Source organism: Penaeus monodon, chromosome 29, assembly GCF_015228065.2.
Source record: "Penaeus monodon isolate SGIC_2016 chromosome 29, NSTDA_Pmon_1, whole genome shotgun sequence".
Taxonomy (NCBI): Eukaryota; Metazoa; Arthropoda; class Malacostraca; order Decapoda; family Penaeidae; genus Penaeus; species Penaeus monodon.
The window spans coordinates 31,558,741-31,559,315 of NC_051414.1; the positions used below are offsets into that span (position 1 = coordinate 31,558,741).

General features: G+C 35.3%; 1 protein-coding gene across 4 annotated transcripts in view; it reads left to right on the forward strand.

Moving 5' to 3' along the window:
* The window catches only part of LOC119592162 (glycine-rich cell wall structural protein-like), a 7,696-nt gene that overhangs the window by 2,054 nt on the left and 5,067 nt on the right, over positions 1 to 575 (forward strand). The window lies entirely within an intron of this gene.

Below are 575 nucleotides of genomic sequence, written 5' to 3' on the forward strand. Positions count from 1 at the left end.
AAGTCCTTGTGTAATGAAATGAAGGCGGAAGTGTCTAAAACGAGAACATTTCTCCTAACGATCAAGCTAACACTTTCTTCAACAACCTATGTGTATGTCCGGGGAGTCGTATGCATTCCACAAACAAAGGGGCACTGCCTATCTCCCCATTAAAATATAAATAGATAAGATTCATTAAAGATAAAATAGCATGAAGATAAAAATCTTCAATCAGCGTTATCCCTCAAACAGAAGCAAAAGAGAAAGTTATTTTTCTGGAATGCTTATAAGTAGAAATACCAAGACTATCCTGATGCATATTATATTATTTACACGAACTTTTATTTAATTTACCAGTAAAAGTCTACCGTAGCATAAAATCAAGATGTAAATTTGATAAAACGAAGGGCGCTGCCTCTTCCTTCGAGTGTGTGCGAGGAATGTAGCTATATTCATTGCAGATACGTACAAAATAGCTGAAAATTACATATATTTTTCCGAACTCTAATCCAAGCTCCTTTAGAACTCGTTTAGGGTTAGGATCAGTTTCACCTGAGTATATGGCTGTAGCAGTAGCTCAGTATACATAACATATT